At 42.6% G+C, this 16,842-nt stretch overlaps 1 long non-coding RNA gene across 1 annotated transcript; it reads right to left on the bottom strand.

The window, feature by feature from the left end:
- Positions 1-11,653: 11,653 nt before the first annotated feature.
- LOC121680994 lies at positions 11,654-12,890 on the bottom strand. The gene is made up of 3 exons (XR_006021900.1): positions 12,432-12,890; positions 12,167-12,232; positions 11,654-12,073 (listed from the first exon to the last, which is right to left on the bottom strand). It is a non-coding gene; the product is annotated as an uncharacterized LOC121680994 (long non-coding RNA).
- Between the last annotated feature and the right edge of the window lie 3,952 nt (positions 12,891-16,842).

Raw genomic sequence — 16,842 nt, 5'->3', positions numbered from 1 at the left:
ATATTTAGAAAATGGGAGGGTTAACAGGTATGCTAAAGCCATATTTACTCTATTTAGCTTCTGTGGTTGAATACATCTGGCCAAGAAATTGCAAAGTATGCTAGTAATAGCAATGAACTAACACTGAAAACGGAAAGGGCTATAGGCAGAAAGTGTTTGTTTAATCTGCAGACTTAGGCTACTAGTTTACATTCTCCTCTGCGTTGACATCCAGGCCATTTACAGAAAACATTATTCTTTAGAAAGCTATTCAATTTTGATGCTGTTCTTGCCTGATAAAACAAGCAGACCGTTTCAAAACAAATAGCGTTAGGTTTTGCTTTCACGCGGCTCCTCAGAATTACGAGGGGGTGGAGATACGAGGTATTGCAGACAGTTGGAAGGTCCAATGGAGTTAAGAGATTTAGTCCCAAGCTATTTTCAACCAACCTCAAGTTCAATGACCCCTATTACGTCACTTTCCGCCATATTGGACCTCCGCCATATTGGATTTAGTCCAAACTCTACGAAAAGTTTCAGCGGCCATAAACTTCATCCGATTTTCACGGAACTTGGCGGAGATGATCTTCAGGCCGAGCCACACAAACGATACTTGCCAGATTTTTCAATTTCAACTTTGTTTGCCCGTGACAGCCAATCAAATATGGCGACGAAGCAGCCAAACAGGAAGTGGATTAACACATCGGTGACACTTTGAGTCAACATAACAAAACTTGACACCATTAGTCAGGAAACTGTCCTGCTGCAATACAGGAAGTGAGCTCGTATCTCAGCAACGCTTTGATCTACTAAAGCCAAACTTGGTACAGGGACTCGGTACTTGATTGTGAGAACGCGCCATAACTTGGCCTCTAGGGGTGGTGTAATAAAGTAAATGAGCTTATATCTCAGCAATTCTTTATCCAATTGCCATCAAAGTTGCTGTGAGTGCTTGCTCATGCCATGGCAACGGCATTCGGCTAGTACTGCTAGGCCCCCACATTGCTGATTGCAGCTATATTTGGGGGCCTAGCAGCGAAGGCATCCATTGAGTTACTAGTTTTTCCTACAGTGGGCATCGCTTTCAAATGGCCACTTCAGTCGCGCATTACGATGAGTGAAGCTGCGTGAAGCTTTAGTATCACTTTCAGCCACTGTGCGTCGCTCTGCCACTGTACATCGCTCTGTCAGTAGCCTGACTGCTGCCCCTTCTGAAAAAGCAGGAGGCTAGGCTACCTTTAAACGTAATTGTTACCGAGAGGAATCCCAGCCTACGAATTCAATAACAAAATAAATCATAATTAAACATTACCTCGATTAAGGCTACTTGGGTATGGCTTAAGGCTTGACTACACGGTGGTAGCGAAAATCGAAATCTGCTTTTGATAGCCTACCGGTGCCGCTCCACAAAACGAAAAAATATCTTAATTTGCTGTCTATGTTATTGTCAGTGTTGGGGGTAACGCAACTACGCAAATCAAAACAGTGTCTTAATTTGCCCTACTTCTTGACTGCAATGTAGTCAATTGACTGCTTGACATGTCATTTTTTATTTTTCTGTACAATAAACAAATACATCTGCTTTATGCCGCAGAATTACATTCATATTTGGCTGACTGCAGACGCGCCACTTCCCTCCCCATATTCCAAGATTAAGATAGTAGCCTATACAAAAAGCAGTTCATACTATCATAAAAAAATCGTTAAAACGAATAGCTATTTGCAATTTGACAAAACACTGGTCCTCATTTTGCGAATGCGAGGACGATATGAGCCTGTTGCATTTAGTTAGATCTCCGAGTCACGCATAATGTTTGAAAAGCACTGGGCCTAGTTTCCCGAAAGCATCTTAAGCCTAAGAGCGTCGTAAAGTCCCTCTTACGAACGTCTTAAGATTTGCCGACTGTTTCCCGAAACCATCGTAGCTTAAGAACGTCGTGAAAACACTCGTAGATCTACGAGTGCTCCAGAGTTCTCGTTACCGGCTAAGAGCGTCTTAACAGTACTTCTCACTGAGGTCACCAACAGGACATACAGAGTAATTACAACTTAGAATACATAATCCAATTTACGTTCCCATTCTTTATTGTGTTTATCTGTGATAAATCAGATTTTAACGTGTAAAATAGCATAGCCTACATTTAATGGTCATAATAATGTGATGAAAAGCGGACAAAAATGCAATCAAGTTATGAAACGAGACGTTGCCAGAATAATTTGCCATTATCTTTGCTAAGTGAAGGCTATATTTTATTAGGCCTATGAGGTAAAAGCAGAGAAAGGAACATGTGGTTTAGTCTGTAGGCCTACTGCATCAAAATCTAAGCCTACACATTTCCTCACTTTCTTACTCGACTTCTTTCTTATCTTCAAACGTGTTCTTAAGTGACACCGCGAAAGATTATTGCATTGTGCAACAATCTAATCTTAAATAATTACAATTATTTATGTTTGTGTGTGGTATATAACCTAGCCTAGGCTACTTGGGATGCTTACATGCAGATGTCAAAGTGTTTCTATTTTCGTATTGATGTGAATTAATGTGTAGATCCGAAGTTTGAATGGTAGGCCTGGCTGTGACGTGCAGTCACCTGACATCACCATCAAATTAGAGGATATTTCAGAACTATTAACGTGGACAGCTCCCCTTAAGAGCATCATAAGAGCAGTGCACGCGCGTTCACGCTACGAGCATGTTCGGGAAACAGTCGGAAAAACCAAACGAACGATCGTGAGATGAATCGTAGAAAACCCTCTTAAGAGCGTGTCTCTGTCGTTATCGGGAAACTGGGCCCTGGCTCGTAATGACAATAATTTAACACACGACAGTTGGATAGCCTACCTCATCATGTCCCCATGCCTACATTTTTGTGAGTAGCATAGAGATTGTTAAAAACAATAAAGTATGGCTCTCTGTTTGGGACATCGAAAACTTATATTTTTAATAGACTACTGTCGAAGATGCTGACTTGCAAAAGCCTCGGAATAACACGTTATCTCCACTATCATCAGTCATGCCCCTTGATGAAAGTGGGGAATGAAATAAAAGTTTGAGAACCACTGGCTTAACAAGTTACCTGCAGTCCAGAACACAGAATCTGTTGCAATATTCTGATGATCGGCGATGATATCGGCAAATGTTTGTTTTCCAAAGTAAGAATTTCACTTCACCATGCACCTTCGACAACGAATAGCTCATTACACTTGTTAGGTACTGTTAAACGTAGGCCTACCTGGTATCATTACAAACATTATTCTGTGTCCTAAAATTGGCATTTTTTATGGCATTGTGTCATGTAAGTTCGTTGCAAAATCTAGAGAAATGTGTGAGGTGGTCAGCGGGGGACAATTGAGACACACATTGGATTGTGTTATTACTTGAACATTCCAAACTATCCACAGCTGTGGTAGGCCTATCAGGGGCAGGAGGATTACTGTTAGCGCAGACTTTATATAAAATTCTTCAACAGAAGGCCTCGAATGTTGTCTTGTTTGTGGAGCGCTTTGCTTCGCTTCTGTAATCTCGGCTTCATTGAAAATGAGGGCTTCCCTCAATGACCCTCCGAGAATAAATAAAGGTTGAATGAATGAATGAATGAATGAATGAATGAATGCCCAAAATAAAGGCCTGTGGTTTGCGCAGCCTACAGTAGGCTAAATAACAGACCCGCCAGAATGTGCGTTATGATGCTTTTTTACGAGCAAGATGTTTTTGGTACCCTACGCACACTGCATGTTCTTAAATAACAATGATCATCAGTAATATTCGACCATTAATTTGGGTAAATGGGCCAGCATGACCCTTGATTGGCTGATTGGCTGATGATTGTAACGCGGGCATGATTCCAAACACCTCCCTTACGATAATGAGTGACAGGTGACAGGTCTCAGAATGCGTGCGCTACACAAGGACGGGAGATGATGAATAACTGGGGCCGTAGGCTATTCACAAAGACTTTTATCTTACTACTAGGAGTAGGCTACTCCTTTTTTCAGATCAGTTTGAGGTGACCGAGTTCAGTTTCTTAAATGAGAATGTGGCTCTGGTACAGTGGCGTCATGCCTCTAAATATGTCACCCCTCCCGCTAAAGCTAATGTCATCATAGGCAGTTTTACCACCGCCTACGGTCGCTTAGAACTCAAATATTTGCATAAGCTTCAAGAGCGTGTACTTTATCACAATACGGACTCAGTTTTATTTCGAAGCAGCCAATCCGAGTCGAGCCTAGAGTTGTCACCTTACCTGGGGGGGTTGACTAATGAATTGCAGGCGGGTGAATTCATCAGTGAATGGGTGAGTTCGGGACCCAAATCTTATGCCTTCAAAACTAATTCGGGCAGGGTGGTGCTTAAAGTTAAGGGGATCACACAAAATTATGAGAATTGTCAGAGAATTAATTTTGACTCTGTCTGCGAGATGGTGGAGGCATATGTGCGCGATCCTCAGAGACTCCGCGCCATACACACGCTACAACGTCGCATCACATAAAAGGAGTTTCACGTTGCATACCCAAACACTCGAAAAAAGATTTTCAGTAGTGTACGATAAAAGACGTCTGATGCCTGATTACTCCACTCCACCCTACCCTTCGGATATTAACTATTTTCTGAGGATATTCAGGAGACCTGCAGGAATTATCTAGGATGTCTTGGGGAGCAGATATTGAAGTGAATTATGATTTACGCCTCAAGTTACCGTTTTCAGCGCTGGTTGTAGGACCGAGTCAGAGTGGGAAAACTTCTCATGAAAACTGTTTTGTCTCAGAAACCTGACAACATTGAATGGATATATTCTTCTTTTCAACCCCTGTATCACGTGTTGAAGCAAAAAATAAACATTACATTTGTGAAAAACATCCCGGACTCTCTGAATGATGACAAATTATTTCCACCAGGCCGACATCACTTGTTGATTTTAGACGATGTTCTAATGACAACGGGGAACCACCCCGAGGTTTTTAAATTGTTCACGGAGTACGCACATCATCGGTTAATATCCGTGTTTTATCTGGTTCAAAATGTCTTTCATCAGGGTAAACATTCCAGGACTCTCAGTCTGAACACCCAGTACATGTTCCTGTTTAAAAACCCTTGTGACAATCTGCAGATAAGCGTTCTAGCCAGCCAGATGTTTCCTCGCAAAAAGTCTTTCTTTTTACAGGCTTATAAAGACGCCACGGGAAAACCCTACGGCTATTTATTGGTTGATTTGACTCAAACTTGTCCAGATAAACTACGCCTTCGTTCAGGTATTACCCCAGGTGAGACACCAGTGGTTTACGTGCCCTCCGAGTAAGCGGTCATGTCTTCACGGATTAAAAGAAACTTGTATTTTTTACATGCCTTAATCACCGCCAAGCCTCGGGAGCGTAAAAAGCTGTTGGCACACTGTTCATCGGATGCCTTGCGTGCCTTGTGTGAAATAGCACTTAATACGCTCAAAGGCAACATCCCACTCAACACCTCACTGTTTAAGAAACATGTTTTTAACATTTCTCTAGTTTTATTGCATCGTATTCAGCTCCAAAAGTCGGTTCAGTCCCAATTCGGCCGTGTGTGTGTTTCTGACAATAAAACAGATAATAAGTACGTGACTACGTTAAATAAACCACTGCCTATTTAGAGCATGTTACATGCATCACGTAATGACAGTTATCTGAAGAAATGCACATTGTAGGCTAAGCTAGAAGCTAAGAACAGCGACTTTGCTAACGTTACACCAAGCATCACATCAGCTAACATGAATTTGATAAAATCCCTTCCCTAGTTTGTAAAGTTATACATTAACGTTAAACTCAAAATGTATGTGCTACATAATTCAGCATGTCATGTCCCCGGTATAACGTTATTGTCGGGTCCTTAGGAGGTATTTGAAATAACCAAGTGCAAATGTCATCCAAGGGACCTGACGGTGACGTCCCCAAAAAGTCCTGCACCAGACGTCACGCAATAACCAAACGATAACTTGCTCCGGACGTCAATAAGGTCACCAGAACGTCCGCTAGAGAACATGACGTTCGGGACCAATCGGGGACGTCGTGAATGTCGGCATAAGGTCCGGGGGACGTCCCGTGTTTGTCGGGTTAACAATTATGACATTCTTTAAACATAAGGAGAGAGCAGGCATTTTGTCCGGCTGGTTTAGCCCCCACTGTCCTTAGACACCGTTGATAGCGGTTGACAAATTTGTGAACCATAATGTCATTTTTAAAGGTCACATTCACTGAGAAACCGTTTAATACTTGTTACTTTCGAAATACTATAGCTCACTCCAAGTTGCATATGCATGCTGCACCTGAAAATGATCTTCTACCCCCATTGCCCGCATTAGCCAATGAAAGAAAATACATGGAAAAACAAGCGAATCAGAAAGAGCCCTTCCCAATGACGCCGAAGGGAAACTGACCATAGACATAATATACATAGACGCCGCATCGACCGCTGCTCCCTACTAGCGCTGACGAGATTTGGAGCCGCCATCTTGGACCGGTCATCCACTCCACTCAGTGTAATCTGTTTGGCCGGTGCAATGAGCTGTCAGCACACTTAATTAATCATATCTCACTGAATACCGAACAGATTTTCACGCGGTTTTTTTTGCTGCAAAGGTCATACATGTAGCTATGATACAGGCCACATTGTTCGAAAATACAAAATACAACCAATAGTACGGTAATGTTAAATCTTACTTGTGAAAAGTAAATCCCCCGAGTATGGTCCGCCGATTTGAGCAGGAACATGCTGCACAGTGCTGTCATCTTGTGTTTTCTGCTGCAACGCAATGAGGAGTATGACCGGTCCAAGATGGCGGCCGCATTTCTTGTTTCCAGCAGCCAATGCGGCGTCTATGTATATTATGTCTATGAAACTGACTATTCATGGCCTCGCCCACCTTGGCTTGTGACCGCCTACAGGAAGACTGGAAGATTTTGCGGCTAGGGGATTGTCTCTCTGCAGCTAGTAGGAGCTAACAGCAAGTTGCCAACATGGCAGAAAAAAAATCGTGCCTGTTTTATTTCTGGCAATAACACATCAATGTTGCATGTCTTGCCTTAGAAACATGAGTTGAGGAAGAAATGGTTTGGATTTATCGTTGGAACACCACCACCGAAGTAGTGCAACATTAGTTCTGTGTTCCAATCATTTCGACAACACTCACTGCCTTAGAAAGTGGTTTTGCATCGATGTTCTGAAAACCTGGTTCTGTACCGTCATGACGATCGACCACCAGCTCACAGGCTGTAAGTACAAACAAACTTTTCCACCTAACGTCTGTTACAAAATAGCATGTTCATATTATTCACGTTAACATGCATGAAAAGGGTACAAGCTAGGCTTAGGCTAGCCTATATTACAGGAAGCTACACCAGGCACGTAACTGAAGTGTTCTGTTCGCGACGTGTAAAATCAGAGAATGCCTAATAGGAAGGGCTCTGGTAAAATCCATTAGAGGAATGGTCTATTTTCCCGAATGTAGCCTACAGGCCACTAACACGCCAGGTGTAGCTACTTCCATTGATTAGGCCTATTGGAAGCTAATTGTTGCAGAACGCGAACGGAATGCTTCAGTTACGTGCCTGGTGTAGCTACACTCATAAGAAACTGACCACACTACCCAGAGATTTAGCTTGTTGAACCTATAATCTTCTAACCTAAGCGTTAAACCACAAATAATAATATTAGCAACAATATTTTATGCTCAACTAAGTACGGGTATTGTTCTAGTCTAAACAGGGAAAATCAAAAACACAATACCCCTGCACTATTAGGCTAAGTTATTATCACTAGAGCTCAGGTATTTACACTTCAGTCTAATTTATGTCTTCTTGCCATTATTACATTGACATACAATGATGTTTTGTTTGATTACTTGCTGTTTACTTAGTGTTTTGTATGTCTTCCAGAGCACATCCTCATGTCAGGCTACACAGCTTTCTAGCCTACATTAGGTCATCACGTTAGAAGCAAAGGTTTGTGATCTAACTTTTATTGTTGTGCTAGTTAGTTTCTAGAAGTCTTTTTCTAGTAGGCTAATACAGGTTCTTATGTGCTCGTCAATGTTTTGGAAAGTCAATTCATGGGTTTCTTCAGGTCACTTTCCACAGGTGTATAAAATCAAGCACCTCGATTATGAATGCAGACTGCATGATGCTTGATTAATACACCTGTGTAAATGGACCTGATGAAACCCATGAATTGCATAACAGATAGAATTGATATTACCGAATGTCTTCTTGTGGGTATGCTACTTAGTACATCATACACCTTACCACAGTCACTAAAATATTTTTGTTTCCATTGTGCCAGTAAAGTTTTGTGAGATAGTGAATGTCCTGTGTACTATTAGTATCTTGTAACTTGACAGTAATACACATTTATTTACTTTAGGTACCCAAACAGAATACTTCATGAAAAGTATGAGTATTGATACAAGCACTTCGGATACACCATGGGGATGGGGGCCTGCTACCTCTACTGCCATCAAGCCTGTTCATCCAAGGCCAGCTAGAAGACCTCGGGTTGATCAAGAGGAGGAGGAGGATGAAAGCGACATCTCCACAATAACACCTGATGGCTCCACCTATGGCCCAGCGCAATTAAAGAGCAATGTAATAAAATCATCACAGCCAACGAATGTGTTTTGTGTGTTGTCCCTTCGGATCCCCAGGACAATACAAGCCGAAACAACAACTCAGACCAACTCAGACAAACTTTTCCCTAAATAATCCCAGCACCATCTTACAAAGGATCTGTAGGCCAGATGTCTGCATCGTCTGGCAAAAAGAGGACATTGTTAATTCTGTGCATAGTTTGGATGTTCTTGTTTTGTGTTTGCATTATTTTAATAGACTGCAATATTACTATTTGTCAGTGTTTCACGGACCACCTAGCAAAAAAAACAGTAGACCTACTTCAACAGTATATTACACAATAGGCCTTCTTACTGAACCACCTTGCTTATTGTCTTTGCACCTTGCTTATGGTGTCAGAGGATTCATATGATTTAAACTGGCATAGGTTACATCAGTGTTGCAGAACTGTTGGTTCAATATTGCAAACAACTCGTCTATTATATTTTACCACATCTACTTGTGGAACACTTGAGCTAGCTTGTGGACCACACTTTGAGTACCACTGCTGTATGTAAATATAATAAAGTTCTTTATAGAAAATTGACCTGTTTTGTATATTTGTTTTAGAAGTTTCATCAGTTTTTGTCCCTTTTAAGCTAAAGGTTTATCTTACCTTTCATATCTTCTGTCTCACAGAGGGCCATAGTCGAATGTTTAGTGCATTTTGAAGGGAGTACATTATGCTAAGGCAGACTGGTTCTAATCCTGGGTACAGGGTCATACAGACAACAGGGGTACTGGTGTTGCCCATTTTTCTAACCACATGAGCAATCCCCTTACGAAAAAGTAGTATAGGAATCTTATAGTATTTGGGGCAAAATATTATAGTAATCTTATAGGAATAATTGGGACATACTGTAGTAGTACTACTAATAACTATAATATCCTGTAACCGCTATAGTTTTTCTATAGTAGTCTTATAGTACCTATAGTATGTCCAAATACTATAGTATTCCTATAAGATTACTGTAATATTTAGTCCCAAAATACTATAAGATTCCTATAGTAGGCTACTTTTTCTGTCATACGTGACAGAAAACAACTTGAGTAGGCTAACCTCTGCCAATGTCAGGCTATCATAGTTCTCATTACCGGAGAAGTCTTGCAGCACACATTCTCTGCTTCTGTAGGCATTCTGGTACAATTCCAGCAAAATATAGCTAGGTAGGCGTGTTTGCATTTAGATCTATATATATATTGGGCTATGACCAAGTGGTCTTTCAATGATAGTATCATGGAATTCAAACCATAACTATCCAGCTATTCTGATAGCATTAGCAGGCTAGGTCAGTGGCTGAACTGCATTTAGGGTGCTTACCTGTGTTGTGAAGTAAAATATCTACTAGGAAGATTGCAAAGACTTTTGACTGTGTAAAGAAATAGGTCTTTATTTTAAAACGTTTCCAACTGTTTATTACTTGAAAGCAAGAAGACGATTGTCACAAACGTTTACCTCTTTTAGGAGAAATTTTAAGCTGACAGGCAATTGTTACCATTCTATTAAACCAACGTTCACCGACAAACGATCAGGAAGCGGTTCTTCTTCCTACTCGAACACTAGGATCAAACACATGAAGTTGTATCTCCGAAGACATTTTGTGCAACAGTTTTGACTCGAGTTTTAGCCAGGTTTTAGCACTGTAAAGTTGAATATGGAGCATAGCACAGGCAGAATCGGATGAGGACGCACTGGAGGAAGCGTCACAGTACTGTTAGCCAATCAGAGGTGAATTCATTAGCATGTCATTAATATTCATGACTAGAGGCGAAATCCAGTCGTTCCTCCCCGCCCACCTTCCCCACCAAACTAGAACAGCATGAAACAGACGCAGGACAGCATTTTTTTCACTAAAACCGGCTCACAGGGCATTCATCAACACTACAGACCACTGCAAAATTAATGAAAAAACGATGAGATGAGACCTTTAAGCGGGTCTGCAGAATACATGTCCAGTACATCGGCCATAGGCACACCTCTCATTCTTTGAGATAAGTAAAATACACAATGTTGGCCACAAGCTTGGGACCCTATGTCTTGAACTTGACGCGTGTTGTAGTGGATTTCTCAAGCATGTTTCAATAAAAAGTGGGTAATGGTCTCGGGATAGTGAACATAGTGGGGGGGGATATCCGAAGCTATCATAAAATTCAGCCTTCTCCCGGGATGATCAGAGCCAACCAGTGTTCACCCCTTAGAGAGCTCGGGTGGGTATTTACCACCAAACAACGGGGTCCTGACCGTCGATGCTGGTCAGGTAACATGTCACAGGCGAAGACACAGAGAAAATTAGATCCTAAGAGAGGTCTCAATAAAGCTTCTATTTCATGGGTGTTCATGTTCAATCGTTCTGTTTTTATATACTTTTTTTAAGCTAATTAAAGTCCACCTGGGGCCTGTACTACAAAGCGGGGTTTCTGGCTTATCTGGGTAACTTTGAGAGTAACTTGATCACGTGTGGCGTAACTTCCCGATTAACCCGTACTACGAAAGGTGGATAGGTTTTAACCGAGGTATGCTGCCATGGCAATTTACACTGCATCTCAAACCTGCTCCGACCAGGTTATGTTCTTGGTTAACCCGAGTGTGACCACGGGAGTCAGATGACAAGAGTCTTGACTCTAGAGTGCTCGACTACGCCACTTGGGGCCTTTCACACCAAGATGTATTTTAGCTAGACCTCCAACACCTTGATTTAGACAAGAGGGCTCTCGCACACAGATAAGCCAGTAATGACAGAGACGTGGTATTTCAATGAAAAAATAAACAATATTTATTCACAAGCAAGTCAGTAAAAAAAAGTCAGTCTTGGGTTTGATTCTCAGGATGGAGTGCAGTACATATTAGGCCCAATAGGCCAGCAAGAGGAAGGTAGTGGCTGCCACCAGGAATATTACATGTAATCAAGTAGGGTTAATTTGATCAGCTGTTCGGGAGCGGTTACCTGTCCTGGAAGAGGAGTGAGACCGACACACCACCCGTGCTGCGGATTCTGTTGCCTATTCACAGACACACACACACACACACACACACACGCTCGCATAGGCACTACAAAGAGTGATCACTGCAAATAGTGAGGTGCACGTTACCACTACAAATACTGTGTGAAGTACACGAAGAGGAGGACTCAGATCCGGCGACCTGCCCCGCGGAACAGCTGCAACACTCTGTTTCTCTGGAGGGGAGAAGGGAAGATATGGTTGCTATTGGCAATAACTGGCTGGGTCAAGAAAGCTAGATGTTAGCATTACTACCATCCCACATTACCACAGCAAAATACTGGGGCAGCCAATACCACACCTGTTGCCGACACACCACGACGGAGGGCAAATAAATGAAACCAGCCACGCCTATGTTTAGGCCAAATCAATCGGACAAACAAAACAAAATAAAGAAAACAAAATGAGGCAAGAGCTACAATTACTTAAATCTACAGGAGGCAAAGCAGCAGTGGCAATCTTTCTCTAGGAGTAAACAAACACAGTTAAAATCCATTGTTTATGGTAAATACAGCCTAAACCAATACAGATACAATACAACAAGGTTTCCTTTTACCTCTAGGAATACACCACTCAACATGAATGGAAATGGGACTCCCTGGTATCTCTCCAGTACGCAAACCTACATAAAATCACACACAAGCATAGCTCACATACAACATAAAAGGTTATTGGCTAGTTAAATCACAAGGACTTACAGCGAAACATGACACATTATAGTAGATCCAGTTACTGTAAACATGCATATAAACATACATATGTACACATGCACACACACATATTACATGGCAAACCTTACTGAGATATACAGCCAATGTTACCTTAACGCATCTCCCAATAGAAAGTGCAACCTGCGTGTACACGGCGTCTTTTCAGTCAAGACCTACGTTAAAGACAATGCTGTGAATGTGCGTGAAGGCATTTACAAAAGGACCATACAGTTCAATCATCTACGGTGTAGTGCTTGTAAATACCTTCGGTAGATCAACAAAACACTACCCGGAAGCGTCTGGTACACAGCCAAATACCTGTTGTCAAACAGTTGCACTTTAAAAACAGCTGGCTAAAATAACATGTTTGCAGTGAAAAAGGAGCATTGGCACATACCTTTCATAGGTGACAGCACAGCGAGCACAGCGAGCACAGTGTAGGGAGGACGTACGGAGCCTAGGGATCACTTACTAGCCCACCTCCGGTGCCGGTCTTATAGAAAGTGCCATTGACGCTAATGAGTACATAGCCACCTGCAAGCTAACTGGAGGGCGTGACCGATAGGAGAGGAGCTAAGGTGAGAACAGGAGGACAAACTTGGTACAGCAGTTAGTCTGCCGGTTACACGAGGTTTCCGTTAACCACACCCTTTATAAGTAGGTTACCACCCCTCCACTAACAATTTCTCCCGAGACATGTCGGCGTACCTGGATGATCCATACGACATTGGAGCGCAAATCGTGAGGGACTCTCTTCGCAGGGCGAGGGGTTTTAGAGACCGCCAGAAAATATATATAGCCTACCCGGACGATATTCTCTATGAAGATATAGATTGTCAGCTGAGGGAATTCGTTATCTTTGTCAGATGATCTAGGAAGACGTCTCATAGCAATGCCCGTACGTGGACATTCATGTATTCAATCGGTGATGCAAGAATACTGTATGGCCTAAAATAAATCGGACATAGGCTACAGTAGGCCTAATAAATAAAAATCACCATTTTAACAAACTTGTTGAATTGAATGTCATATTACTGTACCCTGCACATAAAGGCTACACATTTCCACAGCACCAGAATCCGACCGAATGCCTCCCTCAACCCCCTCCATAATCGGCCTTCCACTATTATTTGCGATGGCCAACTCCTCTGCTATTGTAAAACACTCTGGTGCCTTTCCTCCTACAGTAGTTTTCGAAGACACCTGTTTCTTGTTAGCTGTAAAACAGAGGCCAAGTGAAGGCTAGGCCTACATGATTTCATAATTAAGAAATATTAATGCAAGCTATAACTATATAAACCTACTATTCTGAATAATGTTTTTGTGTTTCATTTTCACCTGCTGCCATGTGCATTTGGCAATGGTGTTGCATCTGAAATGTTCACAGGATTAGGCATACACTAAATCAGTCAATGGGGGCTACTTAAACATTCAATTATCCTTATTACTGTAATCTATATGCCCACTTCTGAATTGGGTTGCATCTGTAGGCCTTTCTATGAACTCAAATTAGGCTATTAATCCTCCGTAACACATATTTGAAGAACATGTGGGAATAAAACTTTACTTTTAGGCATTTAGGCTACCCGATCTGTAATACGTTGCCAACAGCCTTGCTTTGATCACTGCCGACGTATTTGATTTTTGTCGTAGAGTGGGTTTTAATTCCTCATAACTTGTCATAATAATTGTGCATTCCTCATCCGTAAAATGAGGTGATCACGTCATCATTGAAAGTGGTGACTTGCGCTGCAACCCGCCCCTTTTATGTGAACGCGCACAGGTTAACCCCGGCTCAACAAATCAACTTCATAATCAGCGTCGTAGTACCGATTAACACCACTTAAGATAACCAGGTTTTGTCAACCCTGGTTTAACAAAGTAACCCTGGGTTACATCTGGGTAGGTTAAGCTCCCTTTGTAGTACAGGCCCCAGCACTTGCCTCCTGGCGTTAATTTCCAACACTGAATCAAAACAGGCGTAAGCAATCAGGGTCAGAGTATCTGCAAGGGGTTGTCGGAATCTCATTTCTAGTCTTAGGCTCCCCTTAGTGGCCGGTGAAAGAACTGCACCATTATTGTCGTCGTCTGAATCTAAATTAAACGAAAATAAAGTATATCCATGCAGGAATTCTGCACGATTAATGCTGATGCTGTGGTCTTTCAGATGGCGACCCGTAGACAGAATGAGATTATAGAATTCACGAGTGCAAATGTTCTGGTCAAAGTTGGGTTGGAAGGGCTTTGCAGGTATCTGACGTCCATCCAAGCTTAAAGCCAGGTATTCACAATTCGCATGTATAAAATTAAATGCATTATGCGTGTAACTCCCTGTGAATCCTCGATTATCGGTTAGACATAAGACTAAACGCCGGGGCAATGTACCTAAAAATAGGTTCTCTTGATTGCAAACACGACTCCCCTGGGGTAGTGAGTAACTTTTCACCACGGTGCGTGTAAAGGGGTAAAGAGCATTCGCCTTTAACAATGCCGCCTCGTGACCCAGACGTACGGCCGGGGAGACGGTGACTTTTTTTTTGACAAAAATGCTGGCTGCCAGGATGTGCAGTTTGTAGGTAGACTGGGCAGGCGCCATAAGGCAAAACTCATCTTTGGCCCTAGTCAATTTGATTCTCAAATCTACCGCATTCAACAAAAGTTTGTCGCTAAAGAACATATCACAATGCAAGGGTCCCATCAGCTCAAACTCCTGGCTGTCGTGACTGATTTGCGCACGCGCATTGAGCCCCAAATTAGCCCCGGCAGGGGAGCGAGTGGCATCCATTTCGCCGGCTGTATCTTTGTAAAACATACCGGCTGTAAACTGTCCTTGCAAAGAGGACGGTGCATAATTAAGCAAGCAGTCCAAAATACAACGGTAGGGGTAAGTTGCACTGGTGTGGCTAATGAGACGATCTCCCAAAGTCACGTCGCATTGTGTAAATATGGTGTTGAGGGGATAGTTGATTAAACCCACTTGGTCCGTATTATCCATTGGCGTATCATCCTGTACTGTAATTTTCATACGTAGGTGTATAAGCATGTTATTAAGATCAACATAATTAGAACCGTGTCCTGGCAAAAGGGTGAGGGCGGCGAGAGGGGCTATTTCTACATAACTCGTGGCTTCCACAGACAGCTGTGTGAGAGGGGGCGCAAATAGATCAAGATCAGACCTGGTGCATTCATGACCCACGCTGAAAGCCATCTTTTAGAAGATATCTATCTTTTTTCCTCCCTCGAGTTTTACGAGCAGCGGGCTGACGTGTACCTGGGCGTCTAGAGCGTGCGAGGGCCAGCAGTCCACGCCCCTCTTGAGTCTCAGGTTGCGGCCCGGCTGTCATACGTTTTATGGCCGCAGATGTCAGATCTTAGGCAATGCTTGTAGCAGCCTGTTTTAAATGAGGGCGCGCCATCACAAACCCCTTTTTAGCCAGAGGTACAAAAAAACTAAACATTCTAGCTAAGGTGGACCCCAAACCGTAGCCATACTGTACACTAGACCCTGAGAATCCGGGCAGATCACCTCCTGCTTGTGACACGTAATAAGGAATCAATCGTTTCAGATCATACTCAATGTTGTAAAGGGGAGATTGAGGCAAGCAACCGGAGCTGGATGATGTTCTGCTTCAAAGCGTTGGCAGGCGTAGAGATGTCTTGGCCGGTCTGAAGTGTAATTTAACTATGACCTTACTATAACTAAAGTTGATGAATTTATTCTGATCGTTTTTCAACTCAATTTTGATGTTCTCTATATGTGACTGGCTGACGGGCATGTAGTGAGGGCGATCGTATTGAATGTTGACGATATCATGCTGCTGACCTTTAATTTCTACTGTTCTGAGGAGAGGGGCAAAAGTGTCACCGACTCTATGGCTATGTACAACGTCGCTGTACACATACAAGTTGTACATTCCGCCTCGTATATCCGCGGGATAGGGTGCATCGACCCCGCCTGTGCTGATAAGTACCATGTCTTGCAACCCGAGAATATGCCTCAAGGTGGTGGAAAGTTGCAGGAATAGGTCGTCATTGCCTCTGAAATGAATTTTATTTTTTATCGGGCAGTACACGAGTCTAATATTCAACGTCTGCTTCTCAAAGGTAGAGTTCATTTCTCGCACTAAGCTAGGGATGTCTCTGTAATGACCGGAGGTAATCCTTTTTGTTACATGCTCCACATTAGGTATTTTAGGGTTGGGAATAAACGTGACGTTTATCCATCGATCATCATTTTCAATTAATCTCCAAGTTCGCGGATAACTCAACTTGCACAAAGCCGCATCCCAGCGTCCAGAGGCCAGGTCAATAGGCTGAGCGAGGTGCACCGCATAGTTGGAGCTCGTATTGTTCGGGTAAGTGCCCTGGCTACTGTTGAAGGGTAATGTTAAATAAAAACCATCATATTCTTCACCCATAACTCGCCCTTCAAAATGTATTTTACCCTACGTCCTTGAGCTCTTTGGCTAGAATCCACGAATTGAATTTGTCAGGCTAGTTTTGCCATTTTACAAAGCAATAA

Source organism: Alosa sapidissima, chromosome 13 (genome assembly GCF_018492685.1).
Source record: "Alosa sapidissima isolate fAloSap1 chromosome 13, fAloSap1.pri, whole genome shotgun sequence".
Taxonomy (NCBI): domain Eukaryota; kingdom Metazoa; phylum Chordata; class Actinopteri; order Clupeiformes; family Clupeidae; genus Alosa; species Alosa sapidissima.
The sequence above is the reverse complement of the archived record's forward strand: the minus strand, read 5'-3'. Positions and strand labels throughout refer to the sequence as shown.